This window comes from Callorhinchus milii, unplaced genomic scaffold (genome assembly GCF_018977255.1).
Source record: "Callorhinchus milii isolate IMCB2004 unplaced genomic scaffold, IMCB_Cmil_1.0 Scaffold7, whole genome shotgun sequence".
NCBI lineage: Eukaryota > Metazoa > Chordata > Chondrichthyes > Chimaeriformes > Callorhinchidae > Callorhinchus > Callorhinchus milii.
Window position 1 is genome coordinate 2,999,890 of NW_024704748.1, and position 25,816 is coordinate 3,025,705.

The window sequence follows — 25,816 nt, forward strand, 5'->3', positions numbered from 1 at the left end:
CATCAGGGACAATGACCGGAGAGACTGACTTGAAGACTTAAAATAAAAAGATCTCCAATGGAATTATTTCCATCTCCCCCATCACTGGGCTTAAGTGGGAAGAGAAAAGAGATATATTTGAATTTCTCAGTAAACATTGCTTTTGTGTTTACCAGTCACAAATTCACACAGAGACCTGGATGCACAGACACGTATGTAGGATGCATCCGAACATTAGGAGTGTTATTTGCCCGTGTAAATCTTAAACGTTCAGAAACTGCACTTGGTCTAGGCTTAAGTAGCTAAAATTCGACCTGGCAAAATGGACTAAGGTTGAAATCGGAGCCACTTTAGTAGAATAGGAATTTGAGTGTCTTCCCAAATACACCAACTCAATATAAAACTCTTTAAGTTTAGATGGAAGAAGTTAGCAGAAAATAGGGAGTGCCAGTCTATCCCACTCACTCATGCTCTATAAAAACTGCTTGTCTTGTCTGTTGACATCTCATGGTTCAATGGGGGAGTCGAAAGACTGAGAGAGAGCGCGAGAACTCCCTCCAATAAAATATCTTTCACCTACGTACCTTTCACATACGATGGATATCTCGAAGCTCTTTGCTGAGATGATGGAGATTATAGTCCAGGGAGTAGGTGACAGCGACTTGAGGCATGTTCAAAGAGATATATTTTTAAGAGGGTTTTCAAAGTAGGGAGAGATGATGCAAGCCAAAGGGACATTGAGGGGGAGTTCAAAAGGATGGGACATAGTGAAGACTCGGTCACTAACTCTGGGACTGATGGAGCCCAGAATGAGCATTAGGTGAGATTGGGATGAGAGGAAGGCATGAGCAGAATGGGACTGGAAGAGATTCTAAATGTAGAGAGGGATAAATAATACTAATCCTTGCATTTGATATAGTGCTTTATCCTGTTGTTGAGACGTCTCAAAGCGCTTCACGGAATATATCGTAAAGTGAATTGACTGTATGCTTTGTGGGCGAAACGTAAATCATGAAGAGCAGATCAAGGAATTTACAGAAAGAACTTACAGAAAACCAGTTTCATAATTAAGGCTGCACTTTTAAAAAAAAAGTTGCCAAATTTCTGGATGCTCTGAAATGCTACACGAATAGAGAAAATGGAATTTCTTCCGAAGAGCCCTGGAGTAAATTAATTGGGCAAAAACACCATAACACACTGATATTCTGCTATCGCCCAAAGCTGACACCGCAGCACTGCATTGAAATGACAGTTCGCGTCCGGTTGAAACACAGGAGAGACGGTCTTCGCAGTGTCACACAGTATTATTTGCACGGAACTCACCTGAGTTTAAATCAAATAGATCACAGTGGGTGGCTGTCATTAGCCAAACTAGGTAAAGGTTGCCGGTTCTTCAGTTAAACAAAATAGTGGTAAGTGTGTGACATGTTGTAAAGACTGTACCTTGAAAAGCCAAGTCCTCTGCCATGCAAATAGGGCTCCAGATCCCAAAGGATAAGGTTGTGTTTGATAGAGAAAATTTCATTGCAGCAGCTAATTCCTTCATTAGTATTCAAGGCAGCTGATTAGAGGAGCTGGAGAAAACACAGACTGAATCAGGGTGCATAAGAAAGAGAGAGAGAGAGAGCTATAACAGCAACCTAGCCATCAAGTGAGGGCAAGTCCGAAACAATAAAACTAGTCCCTGGTGTTTACAGGCTTGTTGGGGAAATAACAAACACTTTTTTGTGTTGTTACATCAATGCTTTTCAATGGTATGGCTGATACGCTCAATTACTGACAATGTGGCATTCATGAGAAGGACTGTGTTTAAGACTCCCGGTGGAATCCTAATAAGGTTAAGATAAGGTGGGTCGGTCACGATCGAAAGGTTTTGAGTCATCATGGCTCGGTTCGCAAAGGAAAGTTTTTCATTGCAAGTGATGAAGTTCGTTAGGATGCTGCTGATTTTGCCAGCACATTGCCAGCAGTTGCCATTTATGTTTGGCACCAGAAGCTGAACTCCTGTAGCTTAGTGGTCAGAGCACTCGCCTTGCAATTGAGAGGACCTGGGTTCAATTCCTGGGCAGGGCAAAACATTGGGCAAGTTTCTTTAGTCCACACACCTCTGTTTACCTAGCAGGAAGTAGGAACTCCGTTGTTAGTCGATCAGCGGATCACTTTTCCGGGGGTAATAATCCCTTCAAAAAGAATAATAATTTGGTCACTCAATCCACGACTGTTTGTGAGACACTGCTGTGCGCAATTGGCTGCCATGTTTCGCCCACAAAATATACAGACAATTCACTTTACTCTATATTCTGTGAAGCGCTCTGAGATGCCTTGAAGATGTGATAAGGCGCTATATCAAATGCAAGGATTATTATTATTATGATGTAAGGGATCGCCTGTTCTAATGGTTGGTGTGACACAATCAGTGGTCAACCAGATCTGCTGATCTGACTGCTGAAGTCTTCGAACCTGCAGCAGAGTCAAACTTTCAGTATTCCTCAATGACCTCTGTTAACAGTTGTGACCTTTCAGGGTATATTCACCATAGACAACCCCCAACTCAGAGTGACTTAGGATAGTAATTTCCTTGAAAAATCTGAAAGGATTTTTTTTAGCACTTGCAAATTACCTCTGCTACAATAATAATAATAATAATAATGCATAGTCCGTTGAGTCATCTCAAACTGTTTCACAAAATACGCTGTAAATTGGATTGACTGTGTATTTTGTGGGGGAAACACTGCAACCAATCGCGCATAGAAATTAGCAACTGTAGCCACAAAGCTACAGCGGAGTCCTGTAGCTTAGTGGTTAGAGCACTCGCCTCGCAAGAGAGAGGACTTGGGTTTGATTCCCAGCAGGGCGAAACGTTGGGCAAGTTTCCTCAATCCACAAGCCTCTGTTTTCCCAGCAGTAAGTAGAAACCCGGTTGTTAGTCGACTAGTGGATCGCTTTTCTGGGGGTAATAATCCCCTCAAAAAAAATGAATTAAAAAGAAAGAATAATTTGGTAACATAATCCATGACTGTTTGTGGGCCTCTGAAGTGCATAATTGGCTGCCACATTTCACCCACAAAATACATAGTCAATTCACTTTACAGTATGTCCTTTGAAGCGCTTTGAGACATCTCAAAGATGTGATAAGGCACTATATCAAATGCAAGGATTATTATTATTATTATAGCAGTGTCCCATAAACAGTCATAAAATGAGTGACCAACTTTTTCATTACTATAGGGAAGGGGTAGGGTATCCAAGATTGTAGGACCCAAGGTTGGTTTGGGTGCTACCAACGTTCAGAAGTTGGGGGTGGATACAGTGAGAACAGCACCATTTTTGTGGCACCAAATTTTAAATTGTGTCTTAATTTGGAAGCCAATTTTCCACAATTCACAAAATAAAAGGTTTCCAAATGAAGGCCGAATTGAAAGGATTTCCTACAGGTCTAAATTTTAAGGCTGAGTCTAAGGAATTTGTGGGCCATTATTATCTTTCGAGTTTTGCTCTCCAGTTGTAGCTCGAGAAGGTTGGTGCAGATGAAAAAAAAGGTCCATCGGATTACGTTGTGGAACTTTTACAACTCTTCGCACACTACCAAAGAATCACAGTTAAAATGATACGTATTTCATTATAATATTCCTTGCATTTAACATTGCACCAAATGTCAGCCTAGACTGTGAGCTCAAACTCCTGATGTGGGGCATGAACCCGCAAACCTCTGACATAGAGGCAAGACTGTCTGAGTCACGCTGACATCTTAGCGTTGTAATTCTAAAAATAAATGCACAATTCATACCTTTGAAATATAAATTGCTTGTTGTGGTTGTTAAAAAGTGCTGGAAAGCGCACTGGTTTCTCAACAAAACATTAGAAAGGGTGAGTTCTTTTTTTTAGAAACCACAGACAAAATCTTTAAGACTTAATTATTTTTTCCCCCTGTAGTCATACAGCTGCTATGGGATGGTCAGAACTTGTGGTTAAACAACTCCTTCTTTGCAATTTGTAAGAGAAATGATCCTCAAAGTGTTAATGGATCAGTGACTTCTAATGCAAACCAAAGATTGAGTTCCTACTCCCACTCTTTGTTCCAGAACTTTAAAAGGAAGCACTTTCCCATAAATGGTTTTGCTTGGCTATTAGCAATAGTAAATTAAACAAGCTTTTCCTACTTTTAAAAAAAGCACAATAAATTATTCGGCCTTTAGATTGGGGAAATAATTTCTTCTAAGAATTGAGTGAGCTGGTGAGGATGTGAGCTATGTTGCTGAGCTGTTAATTTGCACATTCGATATTTTGCTCTGTATAATTTTACATGCGGGGGAAACAAAAAAAGCAAAAGAAATGTTAGAGATAATCTGTCGGTTTTATTTACAATTCCTTTATCGTTAATTTCCTTTTAGTCTTAGTGTTGAGTATGCAGCCAAGCTCAGTGTGCTGGCACTGATACATTGCAATAAAATGAAAATGATAGGGTCTGCAGAGAAGTAAATCACGCTGCAGTATAATTTGCTACTGATATGTTGCAGAACTTGTATGATACAATCTGACAAACAAAGAATGCCATCATTAAGTCGTAACCAGCTAGTTGCTTCTACAATGCCTGTAGATCTTCCAAAAATGTCACCACTGAGAATTGGTGTCGCTTTTAGACTCCAGCTCGACTGAAATTATGCCAAAAGGCAATTCTGAGAACCCATTTGCCCAACAATTGTTCATTCCATGGCCGTCGCTATTTCAGATCCGTAAAAAATCCAGGGCTGACAGATCCTGTCAGTCGATCCAGCATAGAACCCAAATATCCAGCGTCTCTCCTGCCAAAGTATTTTTATTTCAACTAACTTTTTAATATTTATTTATCATTTCTTGGTCCATTGAACTAAAGAGAATTTGTTTTTTCTTACAGTTTTCTAAGATGAGCCCAATGCCTTTGAAACTACACATTTACAATAATCCTATAATCCTCGCATTTGCTATAATGCTCTTATCACGTCATTGAGATGTCTCGAAGTGCATCACAGAATTTATTGCAAAGTGGATTGACCGTGTATTTTGTGGGCGAAATTTTTTTGGTTTCCGGTAAGTGCTGTATATGAACACACATACAATGGGTGTGTGGGGAGAGAGTCTCAAAAGCTGTAAAAAAACAAATCATTAATAATGTTTACGTTCGATGAGCGCCTTTCACATTGGGAGGTCGTTTCAAAGCGCTTCACAGGATGTACTGTTAAAGTGGTGAGACTCTACATTTTGCAGGCGAACCCAGCAGCCAAATTGCACACATGAATGTACCATAGACAGCCATGAAGTGAGGTGAAGTGCGGTGGCCTAGTGTGGAAGGAATCTACTGTGGAGATGTCACGGGAATGATAATCTGTCATCGCGCTGGTGAATGTGGGTTTCCTGTCAGTCGATCCAGTACAGACCCCAGATCTTCTGGACGTCGTGTTTAATTTGTTCTCCCGGCTTGATGGGTGTTTAGACAGAGAAGTCCAGCTGCAGAGAGAAGTATAGCGGTTGCTCATTTCAATGCGCTTGTTATGAAGCAATCCTTGGCTCCTGTCACAGATGCAGATTTAAACAACACACAACCATTCCCTCCAGAGTTTACTGAGGAAATTTCAAATTGAAACAAGATTTATTCCCTCCCCCCTTCCTCCCCACAACCCCCCACTCCCCCACCCCAACCCCCATCCTCAATTACAAGCTTACAGAGAACGAGGCTCTCACAGAAACGGTGTGAATGTGTGGCGGACCAGGAAATGTCAAGTTAGCAGTTCTATTGCATTTCCCGAGTTATCCCAAACCCTCCCAAAAATAAAATGAAAAGCAGAATACTATTCTTACACGTCAAATTCAGGGCTTCACTCTTCCATCTTACGAGCGGAAGAAATCAGTAGGAGAACTGCTTGATACTCTTGAGACATTTTGCCTCATGCTTCTGATCGACAGTCTTATAAGAGTTTAACTGTACTTAAATTCAAAGCGGAAGGAAGATTAGATGATTTAACCACAACAGCAAACTAAACTAAATGTTAGAGACAACAACATTGTTGGCAGAAGCAGAAGCTTGTTTGATGTTAGAGGTGAAAGACTCATGCTCACCTTTGCCACAGAAAAGTTGGTCCATTGATGGCATCCTTACCCCCTGTTTGCAATTGGTTTACACATGGTGCATAATAGAAATCTCTCGAACGAGCCAGAAACTGAAGTGGAAGACGAGTGAGATGTTTGCTGTCGATCATTACATAATGCCTAGTGCGTGTCGGAATGCATATGAGATGCTTTTCTGCACTAAATGTTAGAGACAACAACAGCGATTTGCACTTATATAATAATTATTATTATTATATAATGTCTTTCATATAGGATACCGGGATGAAATGAGAGCCCAAGCAAGGATTGAGGTGACTGAAGGTGTGGTCAAAGAGGTAGATTTGAAAGCAGACAGTGAGGGAGCAAGGTGAAGGGATTTAGGGAGAGAGTTCCGGGGGTGATGGGGGGGAGGGAGGCAAACTCTCTGAAAAATTGCCCACCAATGGTGGGTCGGAGGGGGCGTGGGACGAAAGCCCAACTGACATCGTTGACTGCATTTATCAACAACGTGCTAATTAAGGTCACAATTTACAGCTCTGCACTGTAGGTAGCTCACCTCTTCCTGGTAAATTCAAAATTCACTTTCCTAAACAAATTCTCCTACAGCTTGGAAACTCTCGGGCAGAATTTGTACAAAAAATCCTAATAGTTTGTTCTGATACAATTTGGGGATATTTTTTCAAGACATGATAATAATAATAATAATAATAATAATAATAAACCTTGCATTTGATATCGCACCTTATCACGTCATCGAGTCGTCCCAAAGTTCTTCACAGATTATATATCGTAATGTGTGTGTGTACCCGACTTCTATATTAATAATAATCTTTGCATTTAGCGTCCCATCATGTCTTTGAGACGTCTCAAAGCACCTCACAGAATATACTAAAGTGAATTGACTGTATATTTTGTGAGCGAAAACCGGCAGCCAACTACACACAGCAGCGTCTTGCAGACAGTCGTGGATTGAATGACCAAATTTTGTTTAACGGTGTAGGACTGGATGGGATGGAATGCAAGAGGCTAATGTTCTATAAAATATTGCAGTGTGGTGGATGGGGTTTAGTGCTAAGTGGTGCTAACCTCCACATTGGAACATTTTTCTGCTGTGCACTGGTGGGAGGTGTATTGCTTGGATCAGTGCACACGTTCACCAGAATCTGCTCATTGTTTCCCTGGGCAGAGTGAAACGGGGGCTTGCACAAACAGGTTCGAAGGCAGGCAATAAATCTTTCAAAGGCCATTAGCATGGGAATTTCACGTCATTAGAGGATTCTTGCTTGGTACGTTTTATTGCACGTTTATCTTTGCGTTCTTTAAGTTGCAGAATTTGCTTCCGCCCTTTCGTCACGCACTGATATAATTCGGCCAAGTTCTGTGAAATACCAGGTTTTAGGTTTCCGCAGGTAGTTAAAAGCTATTAGGTGTTGGGCACAGCATGGATTGGTAGCTCGTAAAAGCTTGCCTGGGTGTGCTGGTGCATGATTTCTTTTCACCACATAAGATTTTCCTCATTGATGGTATTCTTCCTCTGCTCTAACTGATTTACACGTAGTTCACACATGGTTTACACATAGTGCACAATAGGCCTCAGGAGATTATGAAGCAAGTCAGAAACTGAAACGCGAGACACCGTAGGCCTGAAATTCCACCTAGCCTTAGACCGTTGAACCATCTTGACTTACAAAATTGTATTTTGTACAATTGTGAAAGATGACTTCAATTCAGTCAAAATTAGGTGTCAGCCTTTGCTTATTTGGTAGCGCTATCACCTCTAAGGCAGAAGTGTGTGGGTCACACCTAGGCTAACACTCCAGTGCATTGCTGGGGGTGGGTGGTGGGGGGTTGAATTGTTGGAGTTGCCGTCCTTCGGTTGAGACGTAAACAACTGTCTGTTCAGATGTTTGTTAAAGATCCTATGGCACTGTTTGAAAACAGAAGGGAGTTTCTCCTGGTGTCCTGACCAACAATCCCTCAAATAAAGCTGGCCATTCACTTCATGGACATTTATGGGATGTTGCTGTGCGCAAACTGCCTGACACATTTTCCCCACAAAATACACTTTACAGGGTATTCTGTGAAGTGCTTTGGGACATTCGACAATGTGGTAAGGCGCTCGACCAAATGCAAGGAGTATTATTATTGTTATTACAAGACATCGATCTATTTCGTAAATGAGTCCAGTGCTCTGGCTTTATGCACTATTCATGCTAACCTGTTACAGTCGTTATTCGCTGCGTGAAGAAATTCTTCCAGGTGTCTGTCATAAAGTTGCTTTTCACAAAACTGAACTTGTGACCTCCTGTCTATCTGCTTTGATGTATCCGAAAATATTATCCTGGGATTTCTTGCTTAATCTACCTACGAAGAGAAATTTCACCAAGGTTTAGATTTACTCTATTTATGCTGCACTTTAACAACACCCACAATTAGGCAAATTCTCTGTGTGGCCTTCATTTTGGAAACGGTTTTTCTGTAATTATTTTTGAACTTCATGAGATCAAGTTTCAAAACTATTCAAAAGTATTCAACAGTTTTCTGAATTCTGGAAACTGTAAAATTGTTACACGAATAAAAGTAAATCTATTCCTGAGTGGAATTTCTCCCATATCTTGTGTACTTCTCAATATGTCTATTCCTTATAATAAATAGATTTTCAGTGTCTAAGCCATTTAACATTTTTGTTGTCAGAACATTGGTTGGTTCAATGGTTTACGACATTGGCTTTTCACTCCCGAGTCCTGGGTTTGCGTCCAATTTTTGGATTGAAAGCTCTGCCTGGCTGTTTGCACTAAAGGTTTTTAAGTGAGGAACTAAAGGGAGATAGAGTCTAGTACTCAAACGTGAGAGGGAGAGGATGTGGGAAGCAATATGTTCAAGAACAAGCACAGATTAGGCAACATAAAAATGGTCTCAAACAGTCCCAGTAAATTTACTACATGAAGATGATACACAGCAGATAAGAGAGAAAAAGTGGTAAAAGCCAACGGGCCACATCAGTGTTTCATAATTTCTCCAAGGCAAAGGGTGAGCAAATGTTGCCATTAAGTGGAGTACCCCCAACGCTCCACTTAATTGGGTTTGGAATTCTTTAAATAGCGTTTCATCTTGTCAGGTTTGATCTTGAAAAGATCTTCATCATATTATACTTCTAATCATCCTTAAGAATGATGGAAGCGCTATGAGACGGTTAAATGACTTGGTTTTGAGTCAGGTTATCGGGAGTAAATGTTTGCCACTTGACAAATGGTTTGTTTCATTGTCCTTTCGTCTAATCGCTGCTTAGATCAGCCAACCGTCAATAACTGGGCCCACCTTTCACATCAACAAGTGAAGCCGAATGGCTTTTTTTTAATATTATCTTTTTATTATTATCAAAGAGAAAGCTTCAAGTCTTTACGTGGAAATCAGTCGGAATTTCCTTCTACGAGCTCTGACTTTCACCTGTGTATGTCTGACACAAGAAAAGGTAGGTTTGTGCACACATAGCTTCCAAATCAAATTTCTAATCTGCGTGCTGCTTGCAAAGGGCCAGGGTTGTGTTTTTTTTAATAATAATACTAATAATCATCCTTGCATTTGATATAGAGGTTTATTACATCATTGAGACATCGCAAAGTGCTTCACAGAATATACAGTAAAGTGAATTGATCGTATATTTTGTGGGCGAAACGCGGCAGCCAATTGCACACAGCAGTGTCCCACACAGTCGTGGATTAAGTGATTAAATTAGTATTTAAAATTTTTTTTGGGGGTAGGGATTATTACCTCCAGAAAACGATCCTCCATTCGATTAACAACCAGGTTCCTACTTACTGCTAGGCGTGTGGAGTAAGGAAACTTGCCTAGTTTTTGCCCTGCCTGGAAATCGAACCCAGGTCCTCTCATTTGAGAGGCAAGTGCTCTAACCTACGCTGCAAGACTCCAAGTACAAATATACTGGGGGTGATTATTACATCGCAGCTGTTGTTGGCCACCTCCCTCCAAAGCCTCCCGCGCTTAGTGTCCGGCACAGCACATCCCGTGAGGAGGTTTGAGACTTCCTCTTGACATGCCAGGCGCTATACCAAATGCAAGGATTATTCTTATTACAATAGCATTTCCCATTTGTTTTCCTCCAATCAGCAGTATAAAGTCGTAAAGGCAGAGCAAGTAAGAGATGTGCAAATTTGAAGGCAATCAGACCTATCCCTATGGGCCTTTAGGCTCATGTGGCTGCAACATTTTGACATTTCTATTGAAGTGCACCAGAATTCCTTATTTAACACCTGTTAGTCCTAATTTTGTTTCCGGAGAAGAATTCCACTGGACGCACTAGATTTCAAATCATTTATCACTTCTAAAGTGTTTCCACATGTCTCAAGACCCAGCGCTGCCCTGGGCACATCTTTTCTGACTGCAACGAAAAAAATCGCTGCCCCTTAAGAAAAAAAAATGTCCTATCTGCTATGTTGGCCCTGCGTTGATGTCTGGCAGTTATTACTTTAAATTATGGATCTCTCACATGAATGGACTGGGGAGAGAGGGAGGGAGGGAGGGAATTAATGCGTGCCAGTGGTAAAGCACAATAATTTGAAGACTCATTGCTTGAAATAATCTTGGTGGGATATCTGCCAATAGACAAAAAAAGAATGTCCTTGCTGAAAGTGAAATTGTTACAAGGCTTACAATTCCCTTGGGGAGTCACTAAAAATGTCAAACATGTTACGGTGTAAAATGAGTAGGAGTGATATCAACATGATTACCCAGGTTAAACAAAAAAAAACCTCTGTATCTATCACAACTCCAGTCCCAGAGCTTAGGGAAATCTAACCAACGAATCGTAACAAAAAAGGCAACCTTGCATAGAGTCGAATAAACTGCCCTTTGGGATGGTTTGAACGAGCGTGTGGAGGGAAGCGTTTTGTAAATACTTTGCATTTGTGATTTTTCTTATTAATTTGTTTTCTGTGCAAGTTGGGGATGTGATGAGGATGGGGGTGGGGAGACGGAGGGATGGGGAGAGAATTAATAGGAAGTGGGGTGGGGGGCAAAGGGGAAGGGAAGGTTTGAGGAGGAGGCTATTCCAATCATTATCTTTTACGCCGGGAATGTTGAAAACCCACCACTATTCTGCTGCAATCGCTATTTATCCCATTCGGTTCCTTGTAAGAATCCTTGCGTCTTCTATAGTGCCTTATCACGCCTTCGAGTCATCTCAAAGGGCTTCACAGAATGTGCTGTAAAGTGAATTGACTATATATTTTGTGGGCAAAACGCGGCAGCCAATTTTGAAGGGATTATTACCCTCGGAATAGCGATGGTAATAAATAATGATCCTTGCCTTTGATACACCATCTTTTACATCTCAAAGAGATTCACAGGATTTTATGTAAAGTGTAGTACAGTGTATTTTGTGGCAGCCAATTTGTGCAAGGTAATGTCCTAGGAAAAGCTATGGAGAGAATGACCAATTTGTTTCATCTTGGGAATTGTTGGCCAGGAGAAATTCCCCTCTCTATCCTCAAAAAGTGCTTTTAGGTCCACCTGAAAAAACACGGTAAGGCCTCAGTTTAATGTCTCGTCCATGAAAGATTGAAACTTTAAAGCGAATGCATTTACAGTCAAACCTGTTTCTAGCAACTCTTCAGCGACCACAAGTGGCCTTTATATAAGGATGGCCTCTGAGTAAGGGGTTGCTGGTTGTGTGTAGAATTTCTAAGTGTATAGAAAAATACAGTGCATAAATCGAATGAGATTGAATATAGTTACAAATCAATTACAAAATATATGTTGTTAATGTTTGGAAGGGCCAAAGATTTCTGTGGGCCTACATGCATACTTTCATTAGACTCCAACGCCACACTGAATGGCCTACCCGACCAGATCTGGCCTATGAAAAGGGTGGCTGTACACTGAAAGGGCTAAAAACGCAGAGTGGCCACTGGTTGCATTATACAGGTGTTTGCTGATTAGAGGTGGTTTATTATGGAAAATCGATCTGGATTATTGTTGACAGCACGCGGTTGCTTTAACAGGTTTGACTGCATGAAAGTTACCTCTAACTTGATGCTGAAGATACAGAGTGAAGTCAATTCATTTCACAGTATATCCTATGAAGTGCTTTGATATGTCTCGTAAATGTGATAAGGAGCTATATCAAATGCAAGGATTGTTACTTTATTATTAAGTCAAAGTTTTGGAAGGACGACACACTTATTTTTGGTTAAAAACAAAGCTTGACAAATCCGTGAATCTTATTGAAGGGAGCGGCACAGCAGAGGATTTGATACATGGAGAGAGCTGAACCTTTAAAGACTTTAAGGCTTTTATTAGATGATCATCAGTTGGATCATGAGCCAATTAAGAGCAACTCATGACACATTTTGAAGGCATTACTCACAAGGGGTCATTATCATCTCCTTGGAGGCTTTGGGTGCGGGATCGTATTATTTTTGTGTATGCAGTGAGGAGATAATGGTAGAGTGGGTTTTCATTGAAAGAGTCCAGTCATTGCTGCACCAATTACTACAGCATTGAAATGGTGCAATTACGTGCACCGGAGGAGAAAAATAACTGGCGAGATCTGTGCTGTCTCATAATCGGAGGAGAGTATCTGGGATTCTAGATGGTTGACTGAAAGAGGGAGCACTTATAGTGAGGCAAATGTTCTTCAGCATGTGTGCAAGGGAATCTGTGTGCAGTGAATCCTGGTTTGTGAAGCCCGAAATTGCACTTCGTCTTTGCCTGTAAAACCCTTTTTATTGCTTTTATTATTTTATTACTTGATTGTTAGTCGATTGGCGGATCGCTTTTCCGGATGTAATAATCCCTTCAAAAAAATAATAATATTAATAAGGTCACTCAATCCATGATTGTTTGTGGGACACTGCTGTGCGCAATTGGCTGCCATGTTTGGCCCACAAAATACACAGTCAATTCACTTCAGTGCCTCGGGATGTCCTCCCAACTTGAAAGACACTTTACAAATGTAATTTGGTGTTGTTTAGTATACTCTGTGAAGCTCTTTGATATATTCAATGATGTGATAAGCCGCTACATCAAATGCAAGGATTATTATTATTATAAATGCTCTTCAGCATGTGTGCAAGGGAATCTGTGTGCAGTTAACCCTGATTTTTAAAGCCTGAAATTGCACCTCATCTTTGCTTGTAAAGCTCTTTTGTTTTAAGATTTAACTACTGTGTTTGCCGGAAATCCATCTTAGTCTTAGCCTGCCAAACCATTTTTGTCTTAAAATGAAAAGATCCTACAGAATTGTGGAAAATCTTTACATTAAGTCTTAATGTGGAAGACAGTTTTCTTTCACCTGAAAACCGGCTTCCAAATTAAAACTGACTTTAAGAATTTTCCACAATTTTGTGCCATCTTTAAACATTAAGACGAAAACGATTTTGCAGGCTAAGACTAGATGGAATTTTAGCTTGACGACTGTCTGTAAACGCAATCATTTTGCAAAGCAAGTTGCTCTTAAGGGAAGCGTTCATCCAGTGCAGGGTGTGCAGTGATTTATGTCCAAAGCTGAGGAGCAACTGAGATCCGTCATAAGGTTTCGGGACTGAAGGTGGGGGGGGGGGTCTGGGAAGGAATAGCCTTCCTTGCGGGGTCAATAGTTTGGGAGGAAATCAGGGAGCAAGCTGGATGAAGGTCCACACAGTGGGAGTGATTGCCAAGAATACCCCGGAGCAAGTGGGAAAATAAAACCAAATGTGCCGGGAACAAGGTAGGTCAAAGGCAAAACACAACAGCAGTCCCGCACCTCCCCTCGCCCTGCTGAAGCGTTAGATGTCTCTCAGGGTTTTAGCACTTGTCTACTTTGATATCCAGAAGCCCCTCTGCTTTTCTGAGTGCCTCATTTATTTAAAAATGCAAATAAATAGTTATAATGCAGACATTTACATAAAATTAATGAGCAAACGTCTTAATAATTATGGCTATCTCAATGGGAGACGAAATGCGCCTCTATCTATTTTTCTCAATATAAGAAAAAAAAGGATGAAATGTCTGACAGTGGACTTAATATGCTTAATTGAAAAAATGGGTTGCGAAAATGTGTATTAATCTGATATGACTTAGGTTAATAGCAAAGAGCATAAAACTGCTAATTTGAATTTCATTAAGAGGTTCTGTTTTATCCGACTCTGAATATCTTAACCTTTGAAAGTCCTTTAAGCTGGTTTAATTCTATATTTTTGGAAAAGAAAGGGATTATTTAAAAAAAAAGAGAGAACGAGATGACTTGGGCATTTAATGGAGGTTTACAATTATCATCAGCACTTGAACCCTGATGTACCAAATAGTTGTAAATTACCCAATTGGCAGAGTTGGGTACATAGAATGGTAATGAGAAAGTGTCACTAAGGAAGGAGATGAAATATCATTACAGTGAGTATGGTGAAGAGCTTCTTTTGATTTAAATAACAAATATTTCCTTTTTCCCAGTAGTGGCTCTTTGGAAGCTTGTTGGTAGCAGCAGGAGTGTGTCAACACATATAGTGCATCTTGATTCCCCTGCATTACTGGAGCTCTATTGCATTAATTGCCAGTTTCTGGCAGCCGAGAGCACAGCGAGCTCCATTACCCTCACAGGCAAATTGCAGCATTAGCCATTTTAGTTAGAGCACTCGCCTTGCAAGCGAGAGGACCTGGGTTCGATTCCAGGGCAGGGCAAAACATTAGGCAAGTTTCCTTACTCCACACACTTCGGTTTACCTAGTTGGAAGTAGAAACCCAATTATTAGTTGAATGGTGGATCGCTTTTCTGGGGTAATAATCACTTCAAGAAAAAATAATAATAATTTGGTCACTCAATCCACGACTGTGTGTGGGACGCTGCTGTGCACAATTGGCTGCCGTGTTTCGCCAATAAAATATACAGTCAACTCACTTTACAGTATATTCTGTGAAGCTTTTGAGACGTCTCAAAGACGTGATAAGGCGTTATATCAAATGCAAGGATTATTACAGTATGCTCCGAGCCAAGCACTGCAATTACCTGTTGTAAGATCGTTTCAAAGGTCTTTTCATCTTCCAGTACTGTCCTCACACACACACACGCATTCACACTTGCCCTCCTCCCCCAAGTGGGTCGTGTTAGTCTCACGCTCTATTTCCCACCTGACCTCCCTACAACCATCAAGCGAGCGGCCCACTGACCCGCTCCCGGCTCCTGCTGGCACCGTCCGCTCCAGCCATGAGGAGATGTTCAAAAATAGCCTAGGGTGACTCGCCCTCCAATTACCCTGATTTCCTCTGCCTTTCTCCAAGAGCACGGCCGACTTGTTGCGTGATGAATTGCAGGCACATATCCATTTCCTACCACTCTAGGACAGTGTAAGGCAGTGCATCCATGGCTTGTGCACCTCTCTCTCCCCACACACCATCCCCCCCACCGCCCCGCCACCCACACATCCCGAGGTGCATTTGCATTTCGCCTTCAAATTGAAGGTCTCACCCAGTATCATAGCTTGTACATAGGACAACATAGGTATCGTGGAGCAGATCAGAAAGGTTACAGATTTCAATTTCAGCCTTTTTTGATTTAAACAACAACGGCAACAACAGATTGTATTTGTATAGCGCCTTTCTCGTCGGGAGGACAGCCCAAGGCCCTGGATAGTCAGGAATTTTGACCCGAGCTGGTGTTGTGTCCAAATCCCTGTCAATTCAATTTACAGTATATCCTGTGAAGCGCTTTGAGACGTCTTGAAGACGTGATAAGGCCCTATATCAAATGCAAGGATTATTATTATTGTTATTGAAGCGGGTAAGTGAGCCCAACCAGAGGCTCAACGTTTCCTGTGGTCTTAGCTTTAAGACCATTGACCATTCCCAAAAGTATTGTTCTGGTTTTACTTTTACAACAATAACAACAACAAATTGAATTTTATAGCGTCATTTACATCAGGAGGAGTCCCCAAGGCACTGGGCAGTCAAGGATTTGGACCCTAGCTGGGGGTTGGGGGTGAGTGACCATAGGCAAGGTCAAAGTGTAAGGTCTTGAAACGGGAGACAAGGAGAGCGCGAGGTAATTTAATAATGTTTTACACCTCTGTAAGGTCCTGTCTCAGTGGTCTCCTCTCAAGACTGAATAGCACACTGATACAATGCCTGTTTTGCATCACTGTTGCAAAGTATGGTTAAAGGGACCGAGAAATTTAATTTGAGTCTGGTGTTCATTAAGGGAGAGGGAATAAGAGCGTTGTAAAACTAAATATTTTCCATGTTGTTCCTAATGACAGAACTAAGCCCTTTTAAATCAGGTGTGACACAAGTCACGGACCTTAGCGGCATGTGTGCAGTGCCTAAATCACATCACCGTAACTGGTGGAAACAGATTACTCTTCCTCACTCCCTCAGCTCCTTCATCAGTGACCAAGCCTTCATCCTCCAAACCTTGTCCCGGAGTCCATACCCCCTTCCTCTCCACCTTCAAATCCCATTTAAAAACCTTCCTTTTTGATCGTGCTTAAGGTCACCTCCCCCCTCCCTCTCCCCCTGGGTCGTTGTCAGACTCCAGCACTGTCAAGCACTCTGGGACGCTACCCCCCACCCCGTGAAGGGCACTAAGTTGTTGTTGTTGAGCGCCTTGAGTGCCTTACAGCATCCCTGTGACAGCATCATTGCCAAAGGGAGTACAGCAGTGGTCTCTGGAACTCTGCTATACCAGCTGATGTGAAATAGTACTGGTAATCCGTTCCTAGTCACATTACTGTCCATCTCTGTCCCAATCCTAGCTGTGGCAAATGCAGTCTGGTGCATAGGATGGTATTGTCTTCGACGGGACTGCTAAGTATGCCAGTTCCCATTGAAGCAAAATAGACAGGCTGTTAATGGATAAAATCACCCATCTCTTAAAACGTGTTGATTGTGGTGTCTGCTGTAATGAAATTATCAGGGTGCTTGCTCTTACCCAAAAAGGTGTGCGAAGTGAAATAACACAAAACAGCTTCAAGTACCTTTGCTCCCTGTTCTACTGGATACCTAAAAATATCTGAAACAAGCTCAGTTGCCTAATTACTTGTTTCATCTAGATGAACCATCACTAATCCTATGTAAGTAAGAGAAAGCACTAATTGTTAGACCCACTGGGAACTTTTACATTCTGCCTGTCCTGGACACTACCAATTAATAGAGCAATTATTACCAGGCTCCATGGCATGTTTTCCAAGCTGGTTCCAATGTGCTGATTAGATGGGGACATGGGATATAATCCTCACTGTGAGCATTAGAAAAGGCAAGCATAACGACAGCGTTTTTCCCAATATATTTTTTGGACAGAAACTGGGAGTGGGTGATTTACTCCTTTTCTCTGCTAGCCACAGCCAGTCTATAAGCAGGCAGGAGGCTTCAAGACTGGCTCTGGATATCTCCTGTCTCCCCCCTCAATTGGAAATCAAGGGGTTGAACCTTTAATAATAATAATGATCCTTGCTTTTGATCATCATCATCATCCTTGCATTTGATATAGCACTTTTCACGTCGGGAGGATGTCCCAAAGCGCTTCACAGAATACACTGTAAAGTGAATTGACTGCATATTTGTGGGAGAACGCGGCAGCCAATTACGCACAGCAATGTCCCACAAACAGTCGTAGATTGAAAATGACCAATTTATTATTGTTTTTGGTTTTTGGAGGGATTATTATTAGGTGTGTGGAGTAAGGAAACTTGCCCAAGGTTTCGCCCTCTGCCTGGAATTGAACTCAGGTCTCTCGCTTGCAAAGCGAGTGCTCTAACCACTGAGCTACAGGATATAGCGCCTTATCACATAATTGAGATGTCTCAAAGGGTTTCACAGAATATACTGTAAAGTGGATTTTTCTACAAATGTTTCTTTATTCTACAGCTGAACCTATATGCCACTCACCCCCCACCCCCACCCCCCAACCCTACACCCTCCTCCACCTCTTGCTATCATAGACATCATAGACTATCTTGGACCAGTATTTAATATAAATAGTCATAGGTCCGTCCATCCAAGGTTCAACTATCTGGGCTGGTAGTTTCTTCCATAAATCTATTGCACTATTTATTTGCTTTATTATCTCGTATTTTGCTCTTGAGGCATCATAACTTGTACTTTCCTGAGTACTTAAACGTGATTTGTCAAAAGGCGTTACACAAGATCACGAGAGAGGTTTGGATGAAAAAGGTCCTTTCTTCAGCCCATTTTATCTCACTCTTCCAGAATATCCACCTGGGACATTATTTCTCCTGTCAAGTTGTTCATTAAGTGAGTCCTGGCCTCACTCAAGCCTCGGCCAGACGAGTCCGCAGTACTCCAGGTCATTGCTAATGATAGCACAGCCCAGCCTGGCTCATCGGCAGGACTTGGAACAGCAGACCAGTCACTGGGAGCAGGGAGTCACCCCACTCAGCTCCTATTAACCCTACAAGCCAAAGTCCTAATGGGGAAGGTGGTCCTAGCTGGACAAGCAATGGAAAAGCTTGCCGGACAGTAATATCAATGACAAGCTATGTGGTTTTAGCTGGTTAGATTCCAGCAGTTACCCCAACGCACACTCTGGCATCCCCAAGCCTTGGCTCTTGCCAACCTGCGCCTAGTACTTTTGGGAATTAGGTAAGCAGGATGTGTTCCTCCAGGAAGAGAGTGTGCATTCAATTCCAACAACCTGTCTCTGGGATTTCCATGTGAAGGTAGAATGTATGGAATTCTCAGTTTGGTTTGGATACTCTTAAGCACGGTGATGGGTTTCTGCATGTATCAGACACTCGGCTGACTCCAAAAAAAGTCCTGGCCTCAACCACCCCTCCTGGAAATTCAGATAGTTTTGTGGTTCTGATCACACTTCGTCAACAAATAGAGTCACTAAGGATTTAGGCAGTTGGAGTGTATCGCAACAAGTACAACAATTGTAGCACTTTTAATATAGGTTTTAATCTCAATTATTCACTATAAATCCTGGAGCCTAGTGGTTAGAGCACCAGCCTCGCAAACGAGAGGATCTGCGTTCGATTCCCGGGCAGGGCGAAATGTTCAGCACGTTTGTTAGTAAATTGGCAGATTGTTTTTTCAGGGATAATAATCTCTTCAAAAAAAAAATAAGAATTTGATCACTCAATCCACGACTGTTTGTGGGACACTGCTGTGCGCAATTAGCTGCCGCGTTTTGCCCACAAAACACACAGTCAATTCACTTTACTCTGTGTTCTGCGATGCTCTTTGAGACGTCTCGAAGATGTGGTAACATGCTGTATCAAATGCAAGGATTATTGTTATGATAAGACCCCCCAAAAGATAAAGACAGTATGGTTGACAATATTTGGCAGATCTATATTATGTTACAGAGGAACATAAAGAAAACTAGCTGAAAAGCGTAGAATGCATAAAAACTAGTTTTTAAAAAAACTATTTTGAAGTCTTATTGTTCACTGTGATAAGATTCAGAGGGGAAAAATAAAGCTCGTTCTTGGAAACATATAGTAAGACTAAAAAAAAAGTAATAAAAATCCTACTAAATAAGCCAAAGAGTGAGCTCAACTGCTGTCCTTTTCTAAATTGTTTGAACCTTTCAAAGCCAGCGATTGAATTCATCACTCTAACCTGTGCTCTCATTCTTTTTTAGCTCGGATTAACACAGGTAAAAATGTTGCACTGTGTACAATATGAATCAAATGAACAAGCATTTGTGTTCAATTTAAAACTGGGAACCGTTCACAGAGAGAGAGAAAAAAAAACTGATTCATGTGCCTTGCCACCAAATCCATCTCCACTATATCTTGACTTTCATTCTTTTTTCCCAGCGTTACCCTCTCTTCTTTGTTAACTATTTATCATCCGCCTGAGGGTCAATTTCCTGTATGTCCCCTCAGAATGCTTGAGGCCATAGTTTGTGAAGGATACGTGAACTTTTTCAGGAATGCCAGAGTTTGTCCATCAAAATAAATAAGTCAGCTGCGGTCAGCGATTTGGTCACGTGTGGATCAGAGGGCCTGAACTCTCTCGTCGTTTTAGCCTCAAGACCGTTGTTTTAAGACTTAGGATCGTGCAGCATTTTGCAGAAGTCTTAAACTCAATCTTCATTTGGGAACCATTTGGAAAAAATTAAGATTACATTTTTCCCAAATTCTGCAAGACTTCAGTGTTGGCTCAGTGTTGGTAGCGCTCTTGCCTCTCAGTCAGAAATTTGTGAGTTCAAACCCCACGTCTGAACTTTGAGCTCATACTCTAGGGTAGGCTGACACAGCTGTGCTGGGGTAGCACTGCATCATCGGAGGTGCCGTCCTTTCGAATGGGACGTTAACCCGAGGTCCCGTCTGCCTACTCAGTCAGGTAGACGTTAAAGATCCCAATGGCACTGTTCTAAAAGAGAAGGGAGTTTCTCCTAGCGTCCTGGTCCACAATCCTCCCAGCTAAATTGTTCATTCACTTTATGGCTAATTAGGCACCAAAACAAAACAACAGTTGAGTGAGCATTGTTAAAATGAGCACTATTAGCGAGAATTGGGAATGAGCAAAATTTAGATAATCAGTGTGATTTTGATGTGTGTTTTTTTACACGCAAAAGCAGTGCACCAACCAAGCAGTAAGATGTCAGGTTTACCTACAGTCTTCCGTGCAACATGTACCCAACCTACGTCAGGTTTCCACATGTTCAAGGACTATTTGTGTTGCTCTGTACAGAGGATTTCCACTAATGCTTATTTAGGTAATGCTAATGCCATGTCACATTTTTCAGATACACATTGTTCAGAGCTCTGCGCTTTGCTTCCAGCAGTATAAACCGATCACAAATCACATTGCTTCCCAGTGCACTTGATACAATGAAATACTCGTGTCTTTATTTTCTATACCTTAGGTCAACATTGGCTTATTAGATGCAGATTCTGTTTCGTGATTAAACAGTTCAAGAGTTACGCTTTAATTTGCAATTAGTGTTCCAACACAAGCAGACACCTCTGTTAAATTCGCCCACAAAGCTGTGTGGCACAGACAAAATCAAGTCTCACAGTTCAGCCGATGACAGTCAGCTTTCACACTCTATAACCAGCAGCTACACACCACAATGTTATAAAGCTAATTATTACCCAGCTACTTACGCAGTCCTTGTCTCAAACTAAAGCACTTTAACCTCTGGTTTGTTGCGTTACCAGACATAATGATAAGTATGGCTACAGCAAAGTTTCACCTCACGTACCCCCCAACCCAACGAAATCTTTCAGTAGCAAGTTTGTCCTGCATGTATTCCTTGAATACCAGCAGCATCCACTTTTGACCTGTTTGTGTATATGTGTGTGCTCAATCTTTTTGGTTTGTGCTGAAGTGAAATTCAATAAAAGTTTCTTGGAAATAACCATTAGCGCGACATCACTTAGAAGACATTTTAATCAAATAAATCTGAAAGACTGAGGTGTTAGGTCAGGGTATCCAGGGATCTAACAAATACGGGACAAGAACGGGTAATTGGACTTGAGGTACAGATCAGCCATGACCTTGTAGAATGGCGGAACAGGCTCGAGGGGCTGTTTCTATGTTGCTACGAAAGATGTTTGACGAAAATTTCTGAGGATTTTAAGATACATCAGAAGGCTGGAGGGGTTCTAAGTCAGGTTGTGGGTTCCAGCCCCATGTCAGGACTTGGAGCTCATAGTTTAGGCTGACACTCCGATGCACTGCCGGGGGAGCATTGCATTCTCAGAGATGCCGTCCTTCAGATAAGGTCCCATCTGTGCCCATTCAGGACAATATTGAAGATCTCTCGGAACTACTGTATTCGAAAAGTGAAGGGAGTTTCTCCCAGTGTCGTGGCCAACAAGCCCCCCATTCACTGCATAGCTGTTTGTTTGACGTTGTTGTTATGTGAAAATCAGGTGCCGTGTTTGCCTGAAAAATACACAGTCACTACAGTTTACGCTTTGAGACATCTCAACGACACATGATTAAAGCACTATATCAAATGCGAGGATTATTATTATGTCCGACCTGCTCATAAGTGATTAGAATAAGTAATTATAGTATAATGGAAAGCAATCAGAGAGCATTAATAACAGAAAACAATCGTCTGTGTGTCTCCAAATCTCATCCCCACTGGTATTACTGATCAAAAGTAGAGCTCAGCGAGTGTGTGTCTCTAATTGCTTTCCTCTCATCCAGTGGAATAAAGGCCTCAAATTCCACTTGGTTTTAGTCTGCAAGTCAGTCTTGTCTCATAATAATCCTTGAGTTTGTTTGTCTTCCTACAATGTCGAAAGGTCTCATAGCCCTTTACAGGCAATTGCTGTAAGTGTAGTGACTGTGGATATGTGTGCAAGGCAATATTGTGATAAGTTTTGAAACCTAAAGTCTTGAAAAGCAATGGCTTAAAATTTAACGTCTGAAAATATAAAGCTTTAAAGTTTAAGCGTGTAAAAATGCAAAATCTGAGGTGTAATTTAAGTTAACCTTTAAATTTCAGTTCTTTTTCTGCAGTTCTTAGATAAAGACCCAGGTTCCAACAAGAGGCTGATTCTATGCCTCCTACCTGAAAGTACAAGTTCTGATGCCTTAGTCTAATAATAATAATTCCATTTGATACAGCACCTTATGATTTCTTTGAGACGTCCCAAAGCGCTTCACACAATATGCTGCAAAGTGAATTGACTGTATATTTCATGGGCGAAATGCGGCAGCCAATTGCATACAGCAGCGTCCAAAATCAGCCGTGGATTGAGTGACCAATTTACTATTCTACACTGGATAGTTAACGTTGAGGCTATTCCCTCTTACTATTTCATTTTCACTTTCCCCAGTCCTGTGAGCACCTGCTGAGTTGCAGAATATGTGAAAGCCTCTCACTGGGAAGAGCTGAAACTATGGGGTGAGAGTTGGTGACAAGAGTTGCTGACAAGATGTGATGTGTTAATTAACACTGGTGTTATTAGCACATTTGTGAAAAATTAAGCTGGTTCAATAACTAAAATCACAGATCATGGCGATATACTCCCTTCCCTCCCCCCCATCTCCCCCCTATGCTTTCGACCGTACTTATGGTTATCTCCTCCCTCCCCCTGGCTCGGCATCAGGCTCCGCTACTGTTAAGCTCTCTGAGACTCTGCCCTGCGTGTAGGTTGTTGTATAAATGCAAGTTGTTGTTGTTAACAGCACCAGCTATCCCAGGAGCCCCTTTCCACGTGAATCAGAGCAGAATGGACCCACATTCTACTCCAACACTTCCACGTGCCCGATTTAGTTTTCACTTGGGTAAATTTTGCGCCCGTGCCAATTCTGATTAATCATTAACAAGCTTTGGTCTTGTTGATGTTCACATTTTAATGAGCAAATGATTGGGCCAATTTCTGTCTCGATTTGTCATCACATTACTCTGTATTAGTGTGCTCATCATGGTTTTTTTTAGAAAAAAGAAAATGGAAAGTATCGAATGGGAGGGTATCTCTGGGCTGAGCTTTGTTTTGTTTATCCAAAATTGTTGGTGTATATTTGTTTACTCTATGTCTTTAGAAGGAAAATGTCCCTGTATAAAGTATACGCATCAGAGCCGAGGAGTGTCAACCTGGCGCGCTTGATAGCACTCTAGACCTCTAAGTCATAAAGTCGTGTGTTCAAGCCCTTTGTTGGGACTTTGAACTCATCTTGGCAAGACCGACACTTGAAAGCATTGTCAGAGGTGCTGATCTTCGGATGAGACATTAAACCACGTGAATGTTAAGATCCCAGTGGCACTACACGAAAAGGGAAGATAGTTTCTCCTCGCGTCCCAACAATCTCCCCCAGATAATATTGGCGATTCCTTGATTGCTGTTTGTGGTACACTGCTGTGTGTAAATTGGCTGTTATGTTTGCCTACCAAATACATAGTCACTATACTTCACAGTAAATTGTGTGGAAATGCTTTGAGACGTCCTTCTGATGTGAAAGGCACTGTATCAAATGTGAAGGGTTATTATTATCATTTGACCCATCGTGGAACATGCATTGATACTCTATTTGCATTGAAATCATCATGAGCTAATGGGAAATGATTCCAATCTCACAATCGATATTTTCTAATTATCTTTAAGCTTATTTTTATTGATGTGATGGACTGACGTACAAGACAGTGGGTTTTAAAATAACATTTTGATTTGCGCTCTCACATTTAGCTCGCTGTCTGGTCTGACCAACTTCATGAGAGAGAGATGGAGAGAAAGAGAGAGAAATAATAATAGTAATCCTTGCATTTGATATAGTGCCTTATGAAGTCTTTGAGATATCTCAAATCACTTCACAGAATATACTGTAAAGTGAATTGACTGTATGTTTTGTAGGTGAAAAAGAGAGAGAGCGAGACGTAGATGAAGAAGGCCTTTTGGTAATCAGGAGTGAGCATGGTCATCCCACGGGATTTGATTAAACTTGACTTCTTACCCCGACAGACAACTAAACACTAATGTTAACGAGTCAGTCAGTCCGTCAGGGTCCATTCAGGATGATTAAAGGAAACAATTTGGTGCCCTCATTTCCAGCTACAATGATTGTTGAGCAGACTCGTGAAGGACGTGCCTTTTTGAGCGGTGCCATTGGATCTTTAAGATCCACCTAAACAGGCACACATTGGTTTTGTATTTCATCTGAAGGACGTCACCTCCGACAAGGCAGCATTCCCCCAGCACTGCATTGGAGTGCCGGCCTAGATTATGGTGAGTCAAAGTTACGATGTGTGGTTTGAGCCCACAGCTTCTGATTCAGAGGGGAGAGTGTTGGCGACTGAGCCAGGCTGACCCCTAATGAAGAGGAACGAGATGGCTTTATTCTTTCCAGTCTAGAGGAAGAAGACATAAACATTTTGACTGTATTATAACACTACATGTTATTGTGAGAATTTGTTTATGTTCCCAGGAAGGTTGTGGATCCATAATATAACACACTCGTTGTCCGCATCTGGCTTCTGATGTTGTTTGACTAGCTTCCTCTGTGCTGCACATATGTACGGGGTGCCAGCCAGTCCGTGCCATACCCCGGAAGCGATGTCAGCGGCGAACTGACAAACCGGACTTGGATCGGTGACCATTTTAATTTTACGTTATTTCCAATCAATAACACATTCTCTAACTTCCTGAACACAAAACACAGCGTTATAACAGGAGTCAGACTGTACCTAATCCGTCGCAGTCCCGGCCGATAGAGCAGATCAGTGACCCGGGGTGGTCTGATGGACAGTAGATATTCAAGTCCAGGGTGGTCTTGAAAAAACTCTCTCCCTGCTCACACGGTGATGTTAATGTTTTAACATTCATGCCCAATTGAGGGAAGCCAGAAATGACTTTAGGGTTCATCCCTAATGTGGCAGATTGGAGTCGTGACATCCAGTGGGATATGAGCTTGTTGTTACAGAGTTTTGCCATTGGTTCAATCAGACGTTCACTATAGGATGTCACAATACAAACAGTGTTGGGTATGAACTTTGTAGTGACACTGAACCCATGGAGCTTTTGGCTTTTGGGGGCATTTTAGGTTCAACAAGCGTTTCACAAAGATTTCAAGCAAAATGTTAGCCAAAGTGAAATTCGAGATGCATACTTATCCTCAAACGAAAACTACAGCTTTATTTTAGCACGTAATGTTATTACCCATCATACCGTAAGTGAGGTACAAGCATAACAAATACATACCCACAGGACAGCTTTATAAATTACCATTTTTCCAATTGCTTTATAAAGAGCTACTCTTGCTAATGCCATGGCATGGAAAGGTTTCTTCATTATAGAGGTTAAAAGGTTGCTCGAAAGGGACCACAAAAACAGATCAGAAA